Source organism: Corvus kubaryi, unplaced genomic scaffold (assembly GCF_017639235.1).
Source record: "Corvus kubaryi isolate FWS band 111438036 unplaced genomic scaffold, C.kubaryi_AGA036_p1.0 37308, whole genome shotgun sequence".
NCBI lineage: Eukaryota > Metazoa > Chordata > Aves > Passeriformes > Corvidae > Corvus > Corvus kubaryi.
In genome coordinates, this window is record NW_024581096.1 from 22,690,811 (window position 1) to 22,716,586 (window position 25,776).

Genomic DNA, 25,776 nt, shown 5'->3' on the forward strand with positions numbered 1-25,776 from the left:
ACATTATATAATGCTGTTCACAGAAATAGTGATTAATGCTGTTTGTAAACTGGGAGAGAATTAAGAGTCTAATGTCTGCATACATTTTGTGCCTGTTGGTTTGTTGGCCATCATCTGGTATTTGGCATATTTTCCTTAATTTCATGAGAACAGACAGCTAGGCATGTTCCAGTCAGGCCAAGTGTCCATTTAGTTTCATACTCTTTCTAAAGGCAGCTAGTAAACATGCTTAGGGAGAAAAATGTAAGAAATGCATGAAGTATATGTAGTAATTCTTTCCCATGGTTAGGTCCCTTAATTAGTGGTTTAGGAGCTTCCTTAGCTCTAAAAAGGTTGAACCCAAGCATTTGTATTTTAAATAACCAGCAGTGGGTCTATCATTCAAGAATTTAGTTATTTTTTGTGCATTATGTGTGTCCAGTGTCTTGCTGCAATGATTCCATAATTCAGGTGAACATTGTGAAGAAAAAGCATTTCCTAATTTGTTACAAATCTATCATTTTAGTAACCTGCCCACTAGATTTTGTTGTGAGAAATGGATCCTTGTTGACTTTTCCAATCATCAGTCATTCTGTCAACCTCATGTACACTTCTGCTTGGTGATTTTTCTTTGCTGAAGACTTCCAGCCACTTTGGGCTTGGAAGGTTTGCCAGTCTTTTGATAACAGAGTCAAGCTCACAACACTGTGTAAGCACCACCATCCACTTGGTGGCCGAAGTGCTGAATTTTTTTAGTTTGTTATCAGTAAAACTGAGCGAAGATTTCTTTAATTAACTAAGATTCTATGAACTATGTGTTAGATGACATATATAAATTAAGGAGGAATGAGATTGTAGATCTGAAAATGATGATAATTTCCACAAATAGTATAATGCTGAAGTTTCTCCATTTGTGTGTTGTACATAGTCACTAATGGTGGCTACTGTTATTTGATGAAAGTTATTTCCACAGGAATTTTTTGGTGCCAAAAGCACTTGTAATAACTGTGTTTTTATGGTTTCTCCCTTTATTTTTATGTAAAAATTTGAGAATAATGAAGGCAATCTTATTATAGCATCTTACTTTGTTTGAAAGGCATGTTGACAACCAGCTGGCAGGGCAGAGATACAAATTCAGTTAGATAAATTTCATTTAAATAGGAACAAAATTACTCTAGAATTAAGGAAACCCCAAACACTTGCTTTTCATTCCAAAGAACGTAGTCCATTTTCCTGATCAGGAACTGGATCTGAACTGTGACCAGTCTGTTGAGCCTGTAAAAGGATTCTCTCCAGGTGTCCTGGCTGTCCAGCTGTGCCTCTTTTTTTGCCCATTGGCCAGCATATGGGCCTGTCTGTGGTTTATCAAATGCCCTGTTACCCCCTGTTCAGCTGTGCCACACCTTTATGGCCTTGTGCGAAGGAGTGAGTGTATTTGGCATGCAGTGGTGGGAAGGGCACTCCGGGTGTATGTTGTGGCAGGTTTGGTTCATGCATTACTACTGCACAGTGCAGAGGGTTATGGAAAAAGGAGCAGTGGGAAGGGCTGGACACGCAGCACTGCTGAGTGTGAGTGTGTTGAGCATGAGGCATTGGGTGCTCGGGGAAAGTTCATCAGAAAGACTGTTGGGACATGGTGGCAAAGTGTCTGAGTCCCCTTTAGTTTTTCACTTCTGTCTTAGGAGGAAACTGCATAATTCTGTGGTATTAAGGGGTAAGGAGCATGCATAGCACAGAGACCATCCTGCCAGTGTAATTTGTGCAGTCCTGATGCAAGGCATTGTCCTGGGTTTCTGGGCTGGGATCTGTAGGTGCTTCTTTCTCTATGTAATTTTTTTGTTCAGTTGATTGATTTCAGCCATGAACAGAAAGACAGAGTTCTCAAAGTTTGATCAACTGTGAAGCCCAAGTCTGACAACACTAAGCTTCATTAGTAGCAGAGCTCATGGATCTGCTTGCTTTAATTAGTTTTCCATAGCTGAGGAATTCTTTGCCGTTTAAGGGTTTATTTCAGATGCAAGTTTTCCATTAGCAGACAAACACTGTCAATTTTAACTAAAATAATTCAGACTTCACTCCTCTAAAACTCGGTACAATAGCTTGCTTTGTTTTGTATGATTTCTTCACACATTGTATTAGGAGCTTTAGTGGTGAAAAGGATTGGATGCATGACTCATCCATCCCTGCTAGGCTGCATGAAAGATATGTGTATTGTGCAGTTTGCAACTCCAGGCTAGAAGTTACAAGTTTGTTCTGACGCTGTGATGGTCTATAATGTGCAAACGTGGAGCTGCACACCTTGAAGAACTTTGGGGAAAGACTGCCAGAGAGCAGAATAGGCCAGGTTGGCAGGCAAAAGATGGGACAAATACGTGGCCTGCTGTGAAAAACTAAACTTAAAGCCAAGGGAAAATGTTTTGTGGGTCTTTTCCTCTACATATTTATCAATGTTGTTTTGAGTTACAGAAGTCAAAAACAAATGACGAGTTTTGGCAGGTATGCTAATGCTTTTTAGCCTAGTGATCGTAAATGATGAGCTAAAATGTGGGGTTTTTTTATTAAATAGCTTGTATTATTATCTAGTAATTCACACTGTGTTCAAGTTAAAGTATTACAATCGATTGGCTCTTCTCTGTTTTAAATTGTAAAATGTTCCTTTTCTTTGGAAACAGAGAATTTTGACTGACAAGGTCTATAAGCCTTTAATGTAGTAAATTATTTAAGTTTTCTTTGTGTTTCAAAATTAACTTGTCCTCCATTAGCCAGTAATAGCTTAAAGTTACTCGCACATAAGCAGGAGCAGTTGAATTAAAACAGTGTTTAGCACTTTAAAAAATTTACTTATCATACATAACATTTTTGTTGTTGCTTTAGAAGTTGGGTTATTTTTTGTGTAGCCAAGTGATTTTGTATTATAATTTTATACTTGTTTTGCTGTTGATAAATACCAGTCAAAGAGCAGTGGTTTGGGTGGGGGGATCTCTGTAGCCTTCTTTCTAGGCATTGTTCCAAAGTACACAGCTAAAATACTTCATAGGTTTTGTTTAGGGCAGGGCCTTTAATGGGAAGATCACTGCTGAGTCTTTTGATGCAATTTTGCAAATACTTGATGCTTGTTCTTTCCTTCAAACTCAACATGACATTTCAGCAGTGGAGTTGGCTGTTAAAAATACTTAACTTGTCCTGCATACTGTGCTTTAAAGAGGATCAGAGAGCCTGTCAATTTTTTTCTGAACATGTGATGCTTGTGGAGAAGTCTGGTAGTGAGAGAAAGAGGAGAGTATATGAGAACTAATTGTGTAGAAGGCTCAAGGTATCATCTTACTACAATAAATGTGAAGTGGAGAACTTCCTTTGGATGGTTTGGGTAAGGTTGTACCCTGATCTGCTCCTCAGTGCCCATGACTGAAATTTATGATGCATGGTAGATGCCTTTAGGCAGAGAATGAGCAGTCAGCTTTTCATTAATTTGTAACAGAGAGATTGGTGGGAACGTTGTTGCATGCTGTGGAGAGCTTGCAGTGAATTCCTTCAATGTTAAGCAAGCTAAAAATAATTCTCTAGAAAATGTATGCTTTAGCTAAGCCCTTTATTTTCTGAACATACATTTGAATAGGGATTAAAACTATGTAATGAAAGTGAAAAGAGCAACACATATCCTCCCTCTCTTTATTGTAATCTTGAAACTATTAAGCTTTTGAATACACTTAAGTAAAGATTTAAAATTGATCAGTAGTGTTTGTATAGCATTGGGGAATTTGTCTATGTGCAATCTAAAGATTATGTTAGAAAACTTACAGTTTTATAAGCTCTTTGTATATTTGTAACTATTTTTACATCCCCTTTCTGTATATTGATTCTACGAGGGGACTTGGGTGGAAGAGCTGGCCCATCTGTCTGCAAGTAGGTGACTTGCTGAATCCAGTGGCTCCCAGTGGCCAGAGTGAAGGAAGAATTGCACCCTGGATAAAACCAGTTTTCTTTGCTGCTGTTTGGAGACATAAAGTTTCCAGAAATTTTAGTTTCCACAGGAAAGGGAGCAAAGATAAGAGCCATTGGTACAGCCCTTTAAAAACTGTGGTGGAATGGGTCATGGAGGGTGAGATGCCAGAGTGGAGAGAGAGAGAAGAGCTGTTGGAAGGAGCAGAGATGTAGCTGAGGGGCAAAACACTGCTGGAGGAGGCTGGTTGCAAGCAGAATGAAAGCTTCGAAAAAGCAAGCACTGCTTGCATGTGAGGAATCTTGGCTATACATTAATTTCTTGATCTGGTCACTAGGTATATTCAGGTATGGGAGAGCCACAGGCAACATATGTGTATAGTCTATAATATTTCTGTGAAAATAGAATGTGTTTGTATTGTTTTTAAAGTAAATTTTTAAAATATAAATCTGTATGTCTCTTCCTTGCCTCAGGGAACAAAGATGTTAAAAGCTGGAGGAAATTGCATAGGTGTGTTTCAGCCTCTGCATCTCCTTGAGGAGTAAATGGTCCATGGCAAGGATGCTGAGGGGAAGAAACCTGTTCCCCATGATGATCTCACACTTTACTGGCTTGGAAGGGAAGCCAGAACTGTACCCCTTTGCTGAAAAGAAATTACTGCATAATTGTTTTGCAAAGGAAAAGGGAACAAAAAGTATTACTGGAGTATTAGGATGCTGTTCTGCTCCCCACCTGTGTGGTAAATAAATCATATGGGGAACTTGGCTGTGAAGGTGTGTTTCTGTCCTTGCTTCAAGGTGGTTCAAATTGTCCCACCTCTCCTGGCCAGAGGGGCTGGAGCTGGCTGTTTGTCAGCATGTGGCCACTCTCTCTGGTCCTGCTGAAGCTGTGCCAGTGCACAGCTGGGAACTCAGCCCTCTTCTGTGGTGGGGAAAGGGATGTTGGCCCTGGTATCGTTACCAGCACAGAAGGAGAACAGAGTGGAGATCTCCTCTCTGTTGCAGAGATAGTTCTTATGGCCTTAAACACTGAACAGTGACAAAGCTCTCTGTGGGTCTCATCTTGATTTAAACATTTGCTTTTTGTATTTGTAATGGGGGGGATGTGAGACAGGAAATTGCTGCAAGCTGACCTAGTATCATGAATTTAACCTGGTATGTGTGTCCATGAAAGGATATGCATTAGCTTACTGTTCTTAAACCATTTTTACTTTGCTAGCCTAGTTTCCCAGGGCGAAGTATACTTTTGAAATCACTGTGGTAGCTGGTTGTGATTGGTTTTGGTGGCTGCTGTATAGTTTGTGTCTGCACTTAGGAAGAAAGAAGATGAAAATAATTGGTGTGAAGGTAAACTGCATAACATATAAAATGAACTCTATGCACATCAGAACATCTCAGCTAGATAGATTTTCATGGTGTTAGGTATGTGAATAGAGTTGCTGTCACTCACCTGGCTGAGAGTCTGGCAAACAGAAATCCTTAACTTTTTTTGGTGTAATACCCAGAAATAACAAAAATGCATTTATCAGAAAAACCCTTTCTTAAAATTCAAGCAGGAAACAAATGGAAATCCTATTAACATTGTGTTGAACCAGGAAAATACTCTTAATTTACAGATATTGTTTTGACTGAATACAGGAATTTGTTTGTTTTGTAAAAGGCAGTAGAAGTACTTAATTTAAAAACTGTTCGCGGCAATGTAAGCATATTACTTACCTGAAACACTTCAACGAAGGAAGTGTTTCCTTCCTGCTTTCCTAGGAATTAATGTTTTACTTTTAGTAGTAGTAATTTACACAACCTGTACAATAAGCAGTATAAACTGTAAGGGACTAAAGGGGTTTATTTGCTCTTCCTCATGAGGAGTGTCTTTCATCTCTTTACTGCACACAGCCTCATTGCAAAAGAGGTGTATTTTTCTGTATGAAAAAACACTAGTAGCAATTTCATGTTTTGTTACTCTCAGGCAGTAGCTTTAAGTATCAGTTCCTGCAATGTATTACTTATGTTAATGGTGGCTTAAAAGCCATACTTGACTGCTGTGTGAATATGGCACAGCAAGATGCCATGAAAGCTTTTTTTTTGTTTTGTAGGAATATTAAAAATTTATTTTTGCCCTATGGTTGGCCTCACGGCTTTCCTGCGCAAATCTCAAAGTTGTTTTATTTTTCTGCTGGAATTGTTAAGCATAATTATCATCTTATGCTGAGTTTTATAACAAAGACTTTTGTTTTATAATCTAGACAAAAGCATTCCGTTTGTTTTATACAGACATTCACAAAATAAGTAATTAAGGAGAAGGATTGTTGCTTCTCTTACCTTTATGAGTAACTAAAGCACATTCTCCCACTGCCACTGTGTTTTTCCCTCCCATTCTATTTTTTGTTTAATAATTTTCTAAATGCTAAGTAACCTTATGTCATTTCCACTTTAGATAATCTCTGCCACAAATTGAAAAATATTAGTCCAAAGTTAATTCAAAAGAATTTTTAAACAAGGTTGTCTTTTCATACAGACAGAAAAATGGGAGGAGCCTATCAAGCTAGGACAAGGTTCCCAAAGAAATGGATGTTTCCCATAGAGCTGAAAGGAAAAATTAATAGAATTTTTGTCTGTGAACAGACTGTTGGTATGGAGATGAGTTGTTTGGCCACAGGCTGTTTAGTACTGCACGTTAGATTTCACCTGTCTGAAAGGCATTTTTGCATTTGTATCCAACCAGTTCATTGCTATTCAGAAGCTCTTTGTCCTGTCTGCATACTATTGGATCACTGTTCAGGTCTGAAGATCCAGAATATCCTCCAGGGTCATCATCAGACAACACCTATTGGGCTCTTTGTTGTTTTCACTCTTCAGCAGTTTATTGTCTTGGCAATTTAGTTCTTTGAACGTGAGCAGACATTAAACAAAACTAGAAAATTCTCAGTAAGCATGGTTTTGCCTTTCAACCAGACTGTGGTGCTGCAATAAAGTCTTTGACCAAAAAAAGGCATACCAGAGTAGTAGTTTCTTGAATGTTCAGTGGTAGGTAGTTAGTACAATTGGTTCAGTTAAAGATTTAAATGAACTAAAATTCAATGAAAAGAATTTTGGCTGCAATGCTATGAAAAACCTGAAAATTATAAATACTTATTTTAATGAAGAACCTGCTTATTGTAGCCTAACATTAAACTATTATTTTAAATAAATATATTTTTACAAAGGCTCCACACAGCTTCTGATTTTGAAGATGCAGAAAGAGGTTTCTGTTTTCCTTGTTCATTAGTAGCAGCTACCTCTGAATTTCATTTTTGCTAACTGATAATTGTAGGCAACATATTTTAACAAGCCCAACGTGATATGTGTCTTAATATTACTCAAAGTATGAAAACCTCCCTATGTATGACTAAAGGATAGGTGAAACTACATCCATAGCCTCACAGGTTCTTTAGTTCTGGTCCACTTTAATGGACCTTTAATATTGTGAGAAGGAATGACTGAGGAATCCAAAGTGATCAGGAAGAACCTTCCCTGATTAGGCTTTTGTGAAACCACATACAAATATTTTTGGAGCTTGATTGAATTGTGATCACAGAAACATTACGTGTTATTTAGAAAGACAATAATGTTGATGATTAGAGAAAATGAAATAGAATTTAGTTAATTAATCTTTGATTCTAGTCATTAAAACAATACTTGTTTCAGGAGCAAGATGCTATTGATTGAGTCTGTGGGTAGCTATTATATTTGGCGCAAAGATTTGAGAGCCAAGCTTAACAGCAATGTATGCTGTCATCTCATCCAAAACTACTTGTCTTTCATTAAAAGCAAACCATTTAGGCTATAAGAATTAAAAAACCACAAAATGAAACTCTCTTTTTAGATATACAGCCTTTTAGAAGAACATGTGTTGCAGGTAACAATGCGCATACTATCTGTAACCTGATGTAAAAGATATTAATTCACACTAATATCTGAGAGCAATGTTACAAATGCGTGGAATATACGCCTAGAAATTAACAGTATGTAGTTTCTGTGGCTCTTTTAAATGTTCAGTTGAATTTTGAGTTAAATATAATCTTTCATCAATGTACTTATAACTAGTGTCTCTCTAAAACCACTTTCAGCATCTAAAGTATTTTTAACAGGAATATCATAGAATGATTTGGGTTGGAAGGGTCCTTTAAAAATCATATATTTCCAACCCCCCTCCCATGGTCAGGGACACTTTTCACTAGACCAGGTTGCTGAAAGCACCATCCCTGAACACTTCCAGGAATGGGACATTCACAACCTCTCTAAGCAACCTGTTCCACTGCCTCACCACCTTCACAGGAAAGAATTTCTTTCTAACATCTAATCTAAACTTCTTCTCTTTTAGTTTAATACCATTCCCCTTGTCCTATCACTATGTGTCTGTGTAAAAAGTCACTCTCCCTCTTTTTTATAAGCCCCCCATAAGTGCTGAAATATTGTAAATATACAGTATTCAGAAGACGAAGGACAGATACTGTTAAATGACTGAATTTTTTTAAGTAGCATTTCCTCTGGATGAAATTTGTTTCCAGAAAATGGGAAAAAGTTGCAGAAACTTGGCAGTGTTTATTCTAACATACTGGTATCCTTTCCGGGCATTCAGTGTTTGTGAAGACTATCCTGCCTATGACTTGTAAAGACACATAGTTTCTGTTAGTGAAAACTGTCTTCCTGCTACGTGCGGCTCATGTTTCCGATGTCCCTCCTCAATCCTCATCCTCTGGTAGAGGCCACAAAGATGTTGAGAGGCCTGGAGCATCTCTCCTACAAGGAGCTGAGCCTGTTTAGTTTAGGGAAGATAAGACTACGAGGGGTTCTCCTCAATGCATATAAGTATCTCAATGGTGGGTGCCAGGAGGATGGTGCCAGACTCTTTTCAGTGGTGCCCAGATACTGGACAAGGAACAATGGCAATAAACACAAGAATTTCCACCTCAGTATGAAGAATAACTTCTTTACATTGAGAGTGGCCCACTTTGGCAGGGAGGTTGGACAAGATGATCTCCCGAGGTGCCTTCCATCTCTAACTATTTTGTGGTTCTGTGATTTTTGTGCATGCATCATTGTATGTAAACCAAGAGTTTTGTCATGTGATGAATTTATTTTCTGCTGTGCTTCTGGATTAGTCTCTATAACAACCTGCTCCTTCCTTTCAAATCAAAAAATGAAATTTATGAATCCCAACTCTCTGAGATATGTTACTGACCTTGATTCATAATTTGGAAGATGAAATCAGCTTTTAGGATCATAATGGTGGGCGCCCTGGCAATTAAAAAGATGTTTAATATTTTTTGAGACTTCATCTTATTTAAGACTCTATATAGACGAATAGCAGTTCTGTCTGATTTCTGGTGACCAAAATGAACCCCATCTTTGAGACCTATCATTTTCTGTTTCTTTAAATAACTGGATGAAGCTCCTGTAAATCTGTGGTCTGTTTCAGAAAGCCTGGGATAAGGCTTTTTAACACAAGTCGATTCCATGTTTTGTACCCTTGGACATTGGGCTGATGTGCTAATGGAAGACATTTTGAGTTTCGAAGAAACTGAAGATGCCATTTTGCACAAGCAAGCAATTTTTCAAAGTAGTAGTCCATTCTCAAAAAAAGAAAATTAGAATAACTAGCCTTGCTGTTGCTCAGTTTACTTATTGTCATAGTAGAAGTGAAGGTGGTGTTGAGCATTTGACAAGTTCCTCAGTATATGTGGTAGAATAGCATGTCCTTCTGTATTGGGTACCTGTCATCTTGTGTAGTTACGAAAAGGGGAATTGGTTCAGCTTTGCACATCAATGCTTCTTTGATACAAATTCTCCATTGATTTTTCTTCATTGTTACCCAGGTATTGGTATGGAGTAAAATTAAGTTCCAAATCACTGTCTTCCCTCCTGTAAAGTAAAGCCAAACTTTTTTCTTGGTTCCCATTTTATTTCCTCAATTTGCTCTTTATTGTTTTGTGTTCGTCCCTTCTTACTTCATAGGAGTCATTAAATAGCTGCTGTGATTTTTTAAGAAGGTATGAAGGGACTTTAATAGGAATTTCTTTTCTGTCTCAGGATGCTAAAATCAATTTGGTGGCTGCATGTTATGGTGTTCTTCCTCCCTCCCCCACTGATGGAAACATGAGTGGTTTAATCTAGCCCCAAATTGCTGTACGGAAACCCTTTGCTCTTAAGTCAGAAAACTCAGTGCAAGTCTGTGAATCATTTTATGAAAACACTGGATCGAGTTTCAAGCTTCGAGTCCCTGCTGATACATTACATTCTTCAAGGTATTGGCAGGGAAGAAGCAGGGGATCTTTCTTTAGCGAGATAAATAGGAGAAGTGTCAACTCCAGATGCCTGAGGGAGAGACTCCAGACAAACTTTTAGTACAATTACAGAAGGACAAAGTGGAAGAGACCCATGGGACTCGTATGTGTATTGAATTTCATTTAGCTTTTTGGTCACAATGGAGAAAAGTTGTACACAGTATTTAAAGTAGATATGCTTGTAGTCTTTTTGTGTATAAATGTGGGGATGAGGTGCTTCTTTTCTGTTGGTTTTTTTTCACATATGCATGTATATGTTATATGTATGCTGTAGTATTTTAGGAAATGGTGTTGGCAGAGGGTACTCAAGCTAAAAAACCAGGATTACCTCTCTTTCAGTGCCCACAGCACATGGAAGAAGAGTCAAGTCCCTTCCTTGGGACATTTCCCAACAGCTGAAGTAAGTGGACTTGCATGAGAGTGGTGCATAACTCAGCAGCATGGATGCTTAGCTTTGGTGCTGTCCTGACATCAGCAGGATTGTATGTGCAGGAGGGAATTTTGTTTGTTCACCTGATACTCTCTGCAGACAGTTAATGACTTCTCTGATCTTCACTTGCCTCAGAAAGCCTTCAGTGATTCTTTACATAAAGACATTTAAAACCATAGAATAAAACTCAAAGTCATTATTGTTTACGGTTTGCTGATGGGCATGGTAATCGTTATCTGCATAACCTGCCCACTTTTTCTGTAAAAATAAGGATATTTGTTGTATTTTAATCTTTAGCCAAGCCATATTGCTTATCCTTTTAATATTGCAGTGGCTTGAATTCAGGTATGTTAGGAACATTTCTTGAAAGTACAATGCTGTCTAATCACATGCTCTGCATTATAAATCTTGCCTTTCTGATGCTCTCTAAGTTACGTAATGAAAATGAAAATTTATAATTAAAATATGCAGTGCATCCTCTCTGTGCCTTTTGATTTATGGAATTGGTTATTGTATGCCTTTTAAATGGATGTCTTAATTAAGTAGTGTCAGCAATTTTGTTGAACAGAATACTTTTAGTACCCATCACTGTCCTTTTCTGTAGAAGATAGACCTTTTTTTTGCTTATCTGAATAGTTTCTTTTTACCTAAATTATATGAATTCTGTTATTTTGACTTGATTTCTTCTGCACTTTTAATCTGTTTTTATTTTAGGTGATTTCTCTGTTTCTCATTCTTGTTCTTCATCTCTTCATCCTCTATAACACACTGGCCACATGGGACTACCCAGGTTTAACCTGGTGTCCACTGGCACCAGTACTGGGGAGTGTGTGTGTGCATATATGTATATATGTGTGTGTAACAGAGCTAACAGCGCTACTTATTTTACAAATAAAATGTTATGAATTTGTTTGGTAGGTTGGGATTTTTTTTTTTTTTTTGAGTTTCTGTTTTCATCCATATTTTTAATCTTAATGATTGTGGAGAAAAGTTTGAAGACACCTTTTCCAATGTGAGGTAATTCCGTATCTCAGACATGTGCCAATTTAAGAAAACACCGAGTATTTGGAAGTTTGCAGTACCGTGGTAGCACTTCGCAGCAGTATCTGGTTTCTTTGACTGACTAATCAGTTTGGTGTGGCTGAACTGAAATTTTGTTCCTTCTTTGAGGCATTCTCATATATAGCTAAGTAATAGTTCACAAAATAACAGAATATTCTGAGTTGCAAGGGACCCACAAGGATCATCAAGTCCAGCTCTTAAGTGAATGGCCCATAAGGGCATCAAATGCACAACCTTCATGTTAGCGCCGTGCTCTAACCAATTGAGCTAATCTTGGTGGCTTACTTTAATCCCAGAATTAATTTTTTTTTTTTTTTAATAGTGTCTTTCATCTACCCTGGGCCCTCCCTGTGAATTTTTCTCAATCAATGTAACTCTTGAGCTTGTTATATGTGGAGGTCAGATGAAGGTCCAAGGCGATAACGTAAGACCATAATGAAATAGTTAGAAGTATCTGGTAAGAGCCAAACAGAGCAAATTTGAACTGATGTTTTCATAGTTTCTACTGCTCTTCATCTTGAGGACTTACTGGAGGAAGCACTTGTTATGTTTAATGGCTAATCAGTGAATCGTTTCTTCTGTAATTTGTTCTGTTATTTCTCTAGCAAATGGGGAATTAAGCATCCAGAGCAAACTGTGGCAGATTTCTTCAGTATAACTGCTTCTTGCATAGAAAAAGTGCTTTCTTGAGCCTAACATTTCCCGGTATGCTTTAATGCTGTCTGCACTTGTATTGGCAAATACAGTGAACAGTTGCTATCTAGTCTTCCTTTATGTGCTTACCTGTATTTTCTAGAGATCAAAAGAAAATGCATCTGTATCAGTTAAATCTATGATCTGTTCAACAGATGCTGACTGCCACACTGTTATAGCCTCGAACATTCTCTCGCTAATACAGTGCTCCATGACACAACAACGTATTTTGTGTGCTGTAGTTCTGCAGGAATTTGCCATTTCTGCATAACTTTTAAAAGTTACCTGGTAGAAATGATGACCTTTAGGAAGAAAGTCTGGATTTTGCTTTGCCTTTTTAGTTAAAGGGGATGACTTCTTAAGCATGTATTAATCATTTCCATCTGAGAGCATCTTATTTTTTTATCTTAGTTAGAAAAGCAACAAAAACATTCAGAAAAAAAAGCTTCTTAGACTCATGGTGTTTTGCACTTTGGGATACTATTACACATGCTTACGATTATCTACTCTGCAAACAATTGTCAGAAAACTTCATCTGTTTTCCAAGTCCCACAGCAGAACAGATGTGGAATTAAGTTTCAAACAATGTACTGTTAATCACTTACATGTGGACACAAAATTAACTGGAGCTCAGTGGGAACTGATTGGATGCTTTGTTAGTTGAGCATGGAGTAGAGAATTTGCATTGTTGTTAGTCTTCATTCTCTGAACAGTCCTTTGAAAATGGTACTAATACATGAACAAGACAAGAGTCTGTTTCAGGTATTTAACTCTTTCTAGAGAGCCAAAACCTTAGGGGACCACCTGAATGGAGCTGGACTATATTATGTGGATGAATATGAAAGAGAGATTGCATATATATGTGTAATTTTCATTTATTTGAGAGCTCTTTTGATGCTGTAAAGGATATTGAGAAGTAGCTGCATATCATTTGTGTGCTTTCAGAAACAATTACTTAAACCAGTCAGCTTTGCCTCTAGGAGATTTAAAGTCAATGTTCAATTCCTGGAAAACCATAAGAAAGCAATTATGTCAGAAAACCTACTCATGTTGTGTTCTAAATCTCAGCCTTCATTGGAAAAATCACTTCAAAGACAGCTCAAATACAACTACTTCAGAAAGCTAGTTTTGGGGGAGAAAGGGTTACTACCTGGGGACTCTGGAACTTGGAACTTCAACTTTACAGAGTTATTATTATGGATCAGTGCATTAGATGGTCACTGAGACCTAAGGAATTGTTGGATTCTTGTTCTTGGAAATATTTTTTCCAACTTGATAAGAAAGCTCATGGAAAAAGAGATATTGATACTTGCTCCTTGTGTGATTGCCCTCTGAGGTATGTATAGGTCTAGAAAAATAATACCTACTCAACAGAATCTGCATTTTCTGCTGCTGTCAAATTGAAAATGTTGTTAAAATGTCTAGATTACACATATGTGATTATTTTCAGTTACTTGATCCCATGTAGCCTGGAAATAATTTGTCTTCCTGAATCTTCAAAATATAAAAGGCAATGGGTGTGTGAAGAGAGAATCTAGCAAATTTATTGCTTCTTAAGTCTGATGAACTTGATTAAGCAGACAAGATTATGTCATATTCCAGGGTTTATAGTAGTTTCTTGAAAGTTTTTAAACTCCCATAGATGTTTAGCCTTATATTATATTGAAAGGTTAAAAAGGCTATGAACTGAGCTGCGTGTGGTTTTTGGCTTGAAAATAAGAGTGGCCCCCAAAACTTCAATGGGGCATGAGGAGATTAGTAATGATGCATTTTCCTGCCTCCCACAGAGTTTTCCATCTAACTGCCTCATTGGCTGTTCCTTAACTTCTCGCCTTCACCTTCATCATTATGTTTGTTCTGGTAGTAAGCAAATGGCCAAAGCTAATTAAAATGTTAATTCCTACTAAGATAGCAAAACACAGTGTTTTGAGAGACGGAGAGAACAGAAGGAACTTTCAGAAATGTTTGTTATGTTCCAGGGACATGTTGTCTCTTAGCTTGACTTTTGGAGAGATTTGTGAAGGTTATAGCAGAGTTTATGTATTTTTAAACAAATCTTTCATATGGATTTCCTGGGGCTGTTTTGCTTGTGCTCTGTGAAGTGACCAATTTCTTCCTTTTCTTTGTTTTTGGGGAGGTCTGCTTGACCTTAAGTTTTCATGTTTTCTTTCAAAATAACTTTTTTTAATGGATATTATTTTGTTTATATGCTTTGCAGAAAAAAAAGAGATAACATTCAAAATAAATACCTTTATACCCCCATATCTTGTTTTTTAGTCTTTGTCTAGAATGACATAAATGGCTAAGTATTTAATGTTCTTTAAACATGACTTTGTGAATGTGGTTGATGTAGACATTGTGTGCATTATCAAGACTTAATAAATATAGTTGTCTTCTGCTTTTAATAATCAAAAGCATGGGGTACGGATAGTAGGTCTGTATGGTACCAGTAGAACTCAAATGAGAAACTGCATTTTTGATGAGTAATACTTTGAGAATATTTTAAATGGGTTTAGATTGCATGTCTTGGTTTTAACAGAGGGGTTTGGGCAGCTTCAAACTGTTTAATATGCTTTTTCTGAGAGGTGAGTGGGAGGTATGCTAATATACTTTTTAAAAGATCTCTGGATGAGAGGGCCTTTGTAAGGGAGCTTGTTCCCTTGTTATGCTTGTGTGGTTCTTCCCCATATTATGTTTTGTTAATTCATTAATTTTGTGAATTTGTTTCACCGTGTCATCAGCCTCTGACAAAAAACTAGAAAGCTTTCTTACCTCTGCTCTATTTCTTGAATGGTTGTTGTCGCAATCTTGTTCTTTCAGATGGTCAAGAACTTATATCAATTTTACTCAGAAATGGATGCTAAATAATTTTTTAAATATTTAGAGGAGATTAAAGGATATTTAGAACTTCTTACAAAATGCATACTGTGACAGTCTTTGAAGGGGACATTATTGACTTCAGGAAAAACTAAACCTGGATTTTCTGTTTCTTGTATTGCCAGAACATTTCTGAAAAGATTGTTTCTCTAGCAGTGTTTAAATAAATTTGCTTCAGAAAAAGCTTAAAATGACAAAAATTTAGAAGGCATAGAAAAGCATCACTGTGGTATACAAAACCACAATTAATGTATTTTTTAGTTGCTGTTCAATTCCCACCAACCCCAGGGCTAGTTAATTCTTCCATCTGCAGATTAAATATGCTCCTTAACTCTTACCAAAGCGTGGCCAGCTCATTTCCTCTTCCTTGGGTTAGCATCACAGGAGTGCCTCTGTGGGTTTGTAAGCTCCAGCTGGAAAAGCATGGTCGATGGAGATGGCTTAGGACTTTTGGAGGCCTGCAGAGACTGCAGGGTTTTCTCCAGAGCTGGAAAACTCGGCAGATGGGACTTAAGTAAGGATTTTCATTTCTGTAATGTGATTTTACTGAAATGCTTAACAAAGGCACATGTAATGTTGCTTAGTCTCATCTTTATTTAGTTTTCCTTACGCTGGGTTTGGGTTTTGGATTTTGGGTTTTGTTTTTTTACAAGACTGAGGAAGTGTTGGGAAACATGAGCTGTAGAAGATCTGAATACAATTTAATGTGCTCTATGTAATATTTTTAGCTTTGAATTAAGGTCTTGAGTGCACGATAGGCCTGCTAGGTGGAAATGTCTAGATAATATTGGCAGAAAGAAGTTTGCTTTGAGGTCAAAGTGAATGGCTTAACCTCAAGATTTTGTCATTTAGCAAAATCATTGCATGAAACACTGAAATCTTTCAGGATTAGAAAGCAATTTTTCAGTGGTAGAAGGTCACAGGTTGTACCTCTGGGTGCTTTATTTTGATAAAATACTGTTTATGTGTCTATTTTTATTGCTTCAATGTAGATGAAAGCTGTGAAGAAGGCATGGAAGTTAGTTCAGTGTAGAATATATGCATAGAGTAAACAATTTTGTTTTCCTGACACCATAGAGAAGTTTGAATTTCTATTTTGAGGACTCTTAACAGCTTGTTGGTGTCTTAGTAAGTTGGGCCCTCATTCTTTGGTTGGTTGCTTTGTTAGATATCTTGTCTCAAATGTAAAGAAAGTTCAAGTGTTATGGCAGGCCTGTGTTTATTTGGGAGGGAGAGAAAGATTGTGTTTAAGCAATTTTTTTTTTGTTTTTATTTAGAGTGGAACCACAAAGCAAACAGGTTCCTAATTCAGTCCTAATTCTGTTCATAATGCAGCATTACTGGAAAATGCAGGAATGTTATCAGGCAATTTGGACATTTTAAGGATTATTTCATTGATTTGTAATAGTCACATCACCATGATGTACTCTGACTACAACTTTGGCTGGAGAAGGAGGTGTGAGATTGAAAACCAAACAAACTCTGCAGCTGTTGGTTTAAAAAGCATGTGTGGGTGGGTAAGATAGAAGTCTTTTTACTCCAGTATACCATAATGGGATAGCTCTGCAGCTTTCAGCAGCAGTCTCGAGATGTACTGATTAAATAAAAAAAACTATTAATTGTTTATGATGTAACAGAACTCCACAGTTGCCATCTCTAGACCTTCAGGAAAAGATAACTGAGTTGCCTCCCTTGGAGACATTCTCTTCCACTTCTGCCAGAAGACAGCTTTGTTTGTAAACTTTGGATTTTGCAGGCCGATGTGCGGTAATCTGGGAGCAATAATTCAAATGCTAATAATACTCATCAAAAGTTGTTATTTATTAAGCCAGCTGACATTTAAGAAGAATAGCCTGAGCTTGCCAAGTGATTCTAGCTCATTGCTGAGGAGCATGCTACTGGTTAGAGCATTTGATTAGCAACCCCATGTCAGGGCTCCAGGGCACTCATGGGCCTCAGCCTCCTCTGGGTCCTTCCCATGTTCTTACCTGGGGGCCCAGAAGTCTGTTTCAGCCCAGCCTGGTGCCATCAGTCCATGTTGGAGCTGTGTTGCCAATGTGCCTGTTCCAGTCCTCTGCTGCTGTGGTGTTGACCTGAAGCCTCCCTGTGTCCGATGGTCACTGGGCTGCCCATGGGACCTGTTCCTCTCATCATCTGCGCGCAGGGAACGGGTTGCTGAGAGGTGCTGGCCCCAGGGTGAAGCTGCTTTCTGAATCACTTCTTGTCTAGTTCTTCTCTGTGGTGGCCACTTAGAGCAGCTTTATGGCCAAAATGGAGCCAAGGAATTTTAGTGTCTGTAGATGTACATAGTAGAGATACTGCTGCAAAGCTTGGGCTGCCTTGAGTTGGCAGAGGGCTGCACGGAGCAAGACTGAAGCACTGGCTGTGGTGTAACTCATGGAGCAGCTGTGGAAGTTTTGTAGTCCCTGTGACACAGAGATGTGACTTAAGAAGCATGTTGTAAAGTGAACTTGTTAAGTGCTTTTACACTGCTTTTAAAGTAAACAATTTATGTCCTTTTATCCTCGTGGATAATGCTAAAGATAAGAGCTCCCACTGATTTCAGTGAATGTGAGGTTGGATTCATGGCTGATGTTCTATATTATTAACTTCAAATAAAGATTTATGCTTAGCTAAAACAAACCTTAGAAGCTAAAGTAAATTTTAGAGAATAACTTTACTAAAACTAAATTTGCATACTTTTGCTTTAGTGGGTAATGACTGGCTTGTTTAAGAAATGTAATTTGATTCATTTACCACGCAGGTGTTATCGTATTATTTAACAGGCTAAGAGGGTTCTTTCATTTGCAGTGCAGGTCTCTTAATGCTTCTGTATTTATTCTGCTTAGTTTTGTGAGAATTGCTAGAATTATAAAAATTATTATTTGGTTTAAACATTTTAATGATGTATAAAAGTATGCTGTGCTGCTTTCTTAGTTGAGGTCGTGCAGTGGGAAAACTGTCATTAAGAGCAGGGATCAGTGTATTAGAAGTACATCTGGCTTTTATTAAGTGTAAACTTCAGGACAGGTGCATTTGGGGGAAATATTTTTGTAGTATAACAATTTTTTTTATTCTGTTCTCACTGAAATAGCTTGTAAATTAAGTTGTTCTATATGACTCTCTTGAATTCGCGTCAAATTACATACAAATAGATATGTAGCATGATCTTCTAGACTGAACAAATAGGTAGATAATACAAAAAGAAAAAATGGATTTTTTTTTTAATATGTTTGTGTGAAACAGAGAAGAATGAGCCTGAGAAGAAATGTTAAAAATATCTGTTGTATATATTGAGTTGTTAGCTTCCTATGATGTTTAAGCATTGTAATTAATTTAAAGGGTGATTTTATTTGTGAGGGGCTTTTTTAATTTACTATCAATATATTCCTAAAGAAAGTACTTTCCCCTTCTTGTTTTGCTGTTATTTCTGAAGTTAGCCTTAATGATGCCTATGAAATACTAATTTCTTTTTTCATTTCATGTTGTTCTGCATTGATAGCAAAAGACAAAGAACCCATTGAATGCATTATTTCTATTCATAGTGACATAATTGGTCATACAAACCTTCTTGAAGTAAGTAAATATTTCTTTGATTTCAGTACTTGCTGTTATATAATACATGGAAGTATTGCACAGTAGTATATCTGAAGAAAAAGCTACTTGAAAAGGATGTTTTAAGATACAGCAGATATATCTGCATTCTTTTTTATTGTATTTGTGCTGGGGAGCCTAAGTATACCCACTTCCTATTGTGTACAAAGACAGGGTATGTGACATGGGAATGTTACCAAACCTATTGTGTTCTCTTAGCAGTGTCCAGTCTGATTCTCCTGTTGACTGTAAATAAGAAAACTTTAAATCAAAGGCTCTGCTTGTTACAGAGACTCCTTCTCCCTTAGTTGTGCTGAGACAATTATCCCTTGCAAATCAGAAAGATGAAGGATGAAGAAGTAGTGTTTCCACCTTTTTTGGAGGGCTGGGGCTGATGCAACCAAACTTACAGCTAGCTGAGTAGAAAGGAAGAAACAGATTTCATGTATTTTTGCCAGCTGTTATAGAAATCTGTCTGAGCTATTGCAAAATTTGTAAGAGCTCCTTAGAGAAGGAATGAGAGCATACATGTGTTTTTCCCATTCTGATTTGTTTAGGAGGATTTGACCTTCTGCAGTGTAAGGGAGGTGTACACTGCCTGTGTGGTGACAGGGTAGTGGAAGGTGTGGGGACTTTCTTCTTGTTAGCTTTGTCACAAATATGGTGACAAAAAGGAGACTTTTTAAATATAATACTTATTTTCCTCTTTTTTCAAAGTTTTAGGGTTTTTTTAGTTTTTGTGTGCATGTGAGGAAGACAACTGCTGTGCCTTTGGCAGGTGGATGGCTCTGTGAGAGAGAGGCTTTCCTAGACCTTCCTCTGTGGGCTGATCCTCTCTTACCCTGCCTGTACTACTCTTGTTTAGGGAGCTCAGACTCCAAGCAAGGAAATTTTCCTTAAAAGCACCACCTAATGGACTATTCAGACAATTAGGTTTGTTTACATGTACTTAAAATTGATGCTGCATTTTTTGTTACTTGAGTTTAAAGAAAACGATTTGGTCTTTTTCGTTCTTGAAAATAGTCTCTTCCTCTGCTAACATTGCTGTATTTTCATTGCCATGCTAACTGTTTTTGAGACAGAAAAGCTGAAGTAATTACAGCTACTTGGTCCAGTCAGTTGGGGGTTTTTGGTGTTGTTTCCTTTTTTTTCCCCCTGAAGGAATAGTCTGTGTGCCTGGAATTCAGAGGTCATTTTAAGCTGTGCTTGACTTTGCAGTGCTTCTAGTACACTTTCCTTTGTCCTCAGAAGCACACTTTGTTGAAAGTTCTGCACCAGCTTTTCTGTTGTTAAACCATCTTCATCGAGGCCGAATTATCTCTCTTTGTACAAGTGAACTGACCTTCTGACTCACTTTGTTCTTTTATGTAAGGGGAGGTTCTTCATATGTCTTGTCCTGATGAATGTATAAAAATGCAGGATTTGCTATTACTGTGTGCAGTTCTGTATTTCAGTATTGCTGAATCAACCTAACCTTACTTTTATCACCTTAATTTGTTACTTTTTGGTAGTGGGGATTCAAAACTGGATTACCTGTTCAAGATGTGTATTTCTGAAGTGCTGGCTGAAGGTGAATAATAGCTTATTAGTGGGATCTTAGCCTGGAAACATATCCCAGGATATTCTTGGCCTTCCTTGTTGCCAAGGCTAACAGTTGGCTCATGTTTAGACCACTTTCTGCCCAGACCACTACCTCTGTTTCTGGGTAGCCGGTGCCCAGTCTGTCTAAGGGATTAGTCCATCTCAGGTACAGGAATTAGTGTTTGTCCTTGCTTAATTCCATGAAATTATGTGGCAGTAGTTTAGAGGTGCATTTTTGGGATGTAGTGGTTCAGGCTTAGGAACTTCTGGAGTTCTTCCTAACCCATACCTGATTTTAAAGTGTTATTTTAAGTTGCCACGGAATATACAAGTAATCCTAAATGTATTTTCAGATCTTGGTATACTTTATTAGTAAAATAGAGGAAGAGAAAGATTTGATTTTGTGCATGCTTAGTTTATGTGTTACTGCTTCATAGAATCACAAGATCACAGAATGAGAGAATGGTTTGGGTTGGAAGGGATCTCAAAGGAAGGGATCTTAAAGGAAGGGATCTTCCAGCCTCCTGTTATGGGCAGGGACATCTTCTACAAGGCAAGGTTTCTCAAAGCCCCATCCAACTTCGCCTTGGAAACTTCAGGGATGAGTCATCCACAACTTCTCTGGGTAACCTGTTTCAGTGCCTCACCACCGTCACAGTGAATTTCTTCCTTACATCTAATCTAAACCTGCCCTCTTCCAGTCTAAAGCCGCTACCCCCTGTTCTATCACTACATGCTCTTGTAAAAAGTCATTCTCTTGCTTTCTTTTAGGCCCTCTTCAGGTACTGGAAGGCTGCTAGGAGATCACAGAATGGGTCATGTTGGAAAGAACCAGCCACAGTGGGTCCTGTGGTCCAACCTCCCTGCTCAAGCAGGGACATCTTAGAGTACATGGCACAAGACTGTGTCCAGGCAGTTCTTAAATATCTCCAGTGAGGGAGACTCCACTACCTCTCTGGGCAATCTGTTTTAGTGCTCAGCCAGCCACAGAGTAAAGAAGTTCTTCCTCATGTTCAGGTGGAATTTCCTGTGTATCAGTTTCTGCCCATTGCCTCTGGTTCTACTGCTTGGCACCACTGAAAAGAGCCTGGTCCATCCACTTGGCACTTCCCCTTCAGATACTTGTATACATTGATGGGGTCCCCTCTCAGGCATCTCTTCTTAAGGCTGAACAGGCCCAGCTCCCTCAGCCTATCCAGCACTCAGGGGTATTGGCCACTCCTCCCAGTTTGTATCATTGGTGAATTTGCTGAGCAGGCATCTGTCCCTTCATGCAAGTCATGGATGAACAAGTTGGACGGTTAAGCATTGAACCTTGGGAGACACCACTAGGGACAAGCCTGCAACTAGACCCTGTGCCACTGATTTTGGCCCTCTGGGATCTGCTGTTCAGCCAGTTCTCAATCCACCTCACTGTCCACTCATCCAGCCCACAGCCCTGAGTTTGTCTGAGTGTATCTACTGAAGTCGAAGTAGACAATATCCACTGCTCTCGCCTCATCCATCCATGTGGTGGTTTCATTAAAGATGGCAATCAGGTTGGTCAAGGAGAATTTAACTGAGTGAATCCATGCTGACTATTCCTGATCACCCATGGGAACAGAGATAGCCTTCTGAATGAGGTGCTCCATCACCCTTCCAGGAGGCTGACTGGCTGGTAGTTCCCTGGGTCCTCATTCTTTCCCTTGTTGGACACTAGGTTGACATTTGCTTTCTTTCCTTGTGAGCAGCCTAGCAGCTGTGTCTGCCAGCTCGCTCAGCACTAGTGGATGCATCCTGTCAGGACCTGTGGACTTGTGGATGTCAAGTTTGCCTAGGTGGTCCCTAACCCTATCTTCCTTGACCAAGGGAAAGTCTTCACTCCAATATTGCTTTACCCTGGTCTCCTGGGTCAGAGAATTCTGAGGGGCTGGTCTTGTCAGTGAAGACTAAAGCTAAGAAGACCTTCAGTAAATCTGGCTTCTCTTCATTTTCTGTTACCAGGGTCCCTCCCTCCATTTGGTAACAGGACCACATTATTCTTATTTTTCTTTTCTTATTGATATATTTGAAGAAGCCCTTCTTGTTGTCTTTGACATCCTTGGCCAGATTTAATTCCAGGTGGGCCTTGGCTTTCCTTGTGTCATTTCTACTTACTCTGACAGCCTCTCTATATTCTTTACAAATGGCCAGATCCTGCTTCCATCTCCTGTATATTTCCTGCTTATGCTTGAGGAATGACAGGAGTTCCTTGTTTATCCATGCAGGTCTCTAGCCCCATTTGCCCGCTTTCTTGCTCATCAGGATGCTTCATTCTTGAGCCTGGAGGAAGATCAACTGTCTTTGACCCCTATTTCCTGCAAAGCCTGTTCCCATGGGATTCTTCCAATAAGATTCCCAAAATCCATGGTTGCAATCTTACTTGCTACCCTGCTTCCTCCTCGCCAGATATACTGAACTTCACAATCTCATGGTCACTGCAGCCAAGGCTGCCCCCAGCCTTCACACCTGCAACAAAGCCTTCCCTACTTGTTAGTATGAGGTTGAGCAGCACACCATTCCTTGTGGGATCCCCCACTACCTGTGACAGGCACTTGCCATCAGTGTTTTCCAGGAATCTCCTGAACTGTTTTGTGCTTTACTGTGATGCTTCTCCAGCAGATGTCAGGGTAATTAAAGTACCCCACAAGAACCAGAGTCTGTGACATTGACGGTACTCCCAGCTGTCTGTAGAAGGCCTCATCTTCTTCTTCCTCCTGATCAGGTGGCCTATAGGAAACACCCTGGAGCCTTCTCTTCTCCAGGCTGAAGAACTCCAACTCACTCAGCCTGTCCTCACAGTCAGTGTGCTCCAGCCCTCCTCTGGACTCAGTTCAGCAGAACTGGTGCTGGGGGCACCAGAGCTGGATACAGCACTGCAGGTGGGGCTTCACAAGAACAGAGTAGATAAGGAGTGTAACTTCCCTCTTCTCCTGGCCACACTGCTTTGGATGCAGTCCAGGATATGATTGGCTTTCTGGGCTTCAAGTGCCGGGTCATATAAAGCCCACCAACAGCCCCAGTTCATTCTCCTCAGGACTTCCCTCAATCCACTCTCCACCCAGATTATACTTGTGCTTGGGATTGCTCTGTTCCATGTACAAGACCTAAAACTTGGCCTTGTTGAGCTTGGTGAGGTTTGCACAGGCCCACCTCTCAAGCCTGTCAAGTTACCTCTGGATAGCATCCCTTCCCTCTGGTGTCTTGACCACACCACGCAGCCTGGTGTCATCACCAAACTTGCTGAGGGTGTGCTCAATCCCACTGTCCATGTGCCTGGCAAAGATGTTAGATAGTTGTGGTCCCAACACCAACATCTGAGGAACACCACCGGCACTGGTCTCTACTTGGACATGAGCCATTGACTGCAACTCTTTGACTGCAACCATCTAGCCAATTCCTTATCCACTGAGTGGTCTATCTGTCAAATCCCTGTCTCTCCAATCTAGAGACAAGGATGTTCTGCAGGACAGCATCAAATACTTTGCACAAGTCCAAGTACGTGACATCAGTTGCTCTTCCCTTACCTACAGCACTGTAATCTCATCGTAGAAGGCCACCCTTCATGAAGGCATAATTTGCCCTTCATGAAGCCGTGTTGGCTGTCACCAATCACCTCCTTATTTTCCATGTGCCTTAGCGTAGTTTCCAGGAAGATCCACTCCATGGTCTTGGTGGGCACAGAGGTGAGAATGACTGACCCGTAGTCTTACTCTTTTTTCCCCTTCCTAAAAATGGAAGTTATAATTCCCCTTTTCCAGTCAATGAGAACTTCACCAGACTGCTGCAACTTCTCAAATATGGTGGATAATGGCCTGTTTTCTCAGAATGCATCTCATCAGGTCCAATGGACTTGTGCACCATTAGGTCCCATGAACTTGTGCACTTTCAGTTCCTGAGGATGGTAGCAAACCTGATCTTGCCCTGCAGTGGGTAGTTACTCTCTCAGCCTTTCCTCAGAAGAGAAATACTCCAGACCCCTAATCATAACCCTGCAGTCTATAGCTTCCTCACAAGCTGAAATGGGCAAGTGTTGATCTCTTTTCTCTGCTTATCATTGATATGACATAAGAAAAGGGCATGAAGCTGTGTTTCCTGGATATCAGGAAAAGGTTCTTCACTCCAAGGTTGGTTGGGAAGTGGAACAGGCTCCCCAGAGAAGTGGTCACAACACCAAGCCTGACAGAGTTCAAGAAGTGTTTGAACAATGCTCTCAGGCATATGGAGTGATTTTGGGGGTTATCCTGTGCAGAGCCAGGAGCTGGACTCTACTTGTGGGTTCTTTCCAACTCAGGATGTTCTATGATCCTATGATGATCTTTGCAGTACTTCACTGGACCCTCTCCAGTAGTTCCATGTCTTTCTTAGCCTTCTGCGATTCAGGCAGTGTAGCTGGAGCACTTGCCAGTGAAAACCAAGGCAAAAAAGTCATAGAGTACCTCAGCCTTCTGTATGTCTCAGGTAACCACACCTCCTGTTTCCTTCCAGAGAGGGACAACATTTTCCCTAGTCTTGCTTTTATGACCAACATATCTGTAGAAGCTTTTCTTGTTGTCCTTGATGTTGCTGGCCAGGTTTAATTCTATCAGGGCTTTAGCTTTCCTAGCCTTATCCCTGGCATCTCAGATGTTCTCTCTGTGTTCTTTTCAACCTACCTCTCCTAGCTTCTGCCCTTTTCTGCTCGTCTGCCCATGAGCTCCTTGTTCATCCATGCAGGCCTCCTGGCATTTCTGCCTGACTTCCTTGTTGTTGGGATGCATCATTCCTGAGCTTGGAGGAGGTGATCCTTGAGTATTAGTGAGTTTTCTTGGGCCTTTCTCCCATCCAGGGTTTTGCCCCATGGTACTTTACCAAACAGATCCCTGAAGAGTCTAAAGTCTGCTCTCATGAAGTCAGGGCTTTGTGCTTTTTCTTAATGCCTTCATGGTTGGAGTGATGTCTAGAATGCTGCGTTTCTGGCCAAGCAGAAGGGGCCTGGTAGTGAGATGTTACCCATGTGCATATAATCTCTTACAAGCAACATTTTTACCATTCCAGCCACCAGCACTAATCATGAATATTGTTTTGATGTTTTTGGCTGTGTACCTTTCTTACATTTTACATCAATTATTTCTCTAGGTATTGCCAGGCATCTGAAGTGGTTGACTAAGACCTAAGTATTTGGGACAGTGGTGAGTAAAGAAAATTTTGATTATATTTTCTGTGTTTTCACATGCTGTCTGACTCTGAAGTTTTACTACTGTATGAAGGGTGAAAGATGTTCAGTAGGTTATACCTTTT

The 25,776-nt window shown here is 39.4% G+C and overlaps 1 protein-coding gene across 4 annotated transcripts in view; it reads left to right on the plus strand.

Annotated features, from left to right (window-relative positions):
• Positions 1 to 25,776, plus strand: part of LHFPL2 (LHFPL tetraspan subfamily member 2) — a 121,005-nt gene that overhangs the window by 36,036 nt on the left and 59,193 nt on the right. For 3 of the 4 annotated variants that reach the window (XM_042028873.1, XM_042028874.1, XM_042028875.1), the window contains exon 2: positions 25,615 to 25,667. The exons of the other annotated variant lie outside the window; for it this stretch is intronic. The gene's annotated coding sequence lies outside the window, so the exon portion shown is untranslated. The remainder of the gene's footprint in view (positions 1 to 25,614; positions 25,668 to 25,776) is intronic. 4 annotated transcript variants of the gene reach the window in all.